Consider the following 1,237-nt stretch of genomic DNA (forward strand, 5'->3'; position numbering starts at 1 on the left):
CCTTGAGGCATACCATAGGGAGTTTTATAAATAGCACACGCGCGCATCTGCCTAAAAAGCCCCATGCCCTGCTTGCATTCCTTAGACATTTTTCTGCATTCTTCTGTATGTCACCATTTGCATCCCTTAACACTGAGGGTGCAAAACCAAAAAACAGCCTATTAATACACTGAATTTTTAGCCTGTAAAGGGGTTGTGTGCGAATGGGGGCAGCCAACTCTAGCAGGGGAATAAACAAATAATTGTTCTCGCAATAATGAAACCAGCCAAAATATAGTCTCCCGAATCTGGAACTGAATGCACAAAGAACCTTGCTGATTGTTACATTAGTGTCCCGAACAAGATCTTTTGATGTTTGTAATTCCTAGTTTCATTCACTTTCCTCTAGTAACTGGGCTCTGACCTAGAATACTCAGTGTACGAGACTAACCCAGGCCTGGAAGCCAATATTTAAATCTGAAATAGACAGTCATCCCCCGACCACATGGCACTGCTGCGTCATCAGAAGAAGCATGTATCCATGGACATATAGTCTGTAAAATTTTTACATGATCTGTAGCGTTACTCTTGCACTAACAAATTCTGAAAATTAGGAAATACCTCTGCTATTTAAAGCACTGCTGCAAACCTGTGTGTTTGAGAAATGCAATATTCAAAAGGTGTAATACAACCAATGTGTGCATGAAACCTATGCTGCCTTAGACATTCTTCAGTGTGGCAAATAAGCGCTGAGAAATGCCAAGGGTATCATAGCTTTCCTGTCTCAAACCTTGTATGCGAGTACCAGTATCTTAACAGTGAAAGGAAGTCACATTATTACCAGACTTATAGGGGAACCCATGTTTCTCTAGTTCTATATTTTCTTTCTTGTGCTCCTATATCCTTGAGTTTGTCAAAAATAACGGCTGCTTGCAATAAGTACTCTATATTGCTCTTAAATTTATCCTGCACCAGAGCCCGTGTTATGTTACATTTCTTGAACAGATTCCAGTGCTGTAGACTATCAAAGGAAGAAAAAATGCCGTAAGTTCGCATTTTAGCCTTCTGTACAACAAGAATTAAGCACCTATCAATTACATCCACAAGTACAAAAGAACTACGAGAAACAGGGCTTAAAAGCAGGTATAAATTATAATAGCAGGAGTTGATGCTGAGAATTCTAAGAGAAAGAAACTATTAAAAACTAGGTACTAAAGACACATATGAAACATAATAGAAATATTTGCAAAGAATTTGA

Source organism: Dermacentor variabilis, chromosome 3 (assembly GCF_050947875.1).
Source record: "Dermacentor variabilis isolate Ectoservices chromosome 3, ASM5094787v1, whole genome shotgun sequence".
Lineage (NCBI taxonomy): Eukaryota > Metazoa > Arthropoda > Arachnida > Ixodida > Ixodidae > Dermacentor > Dermacentor variabilis.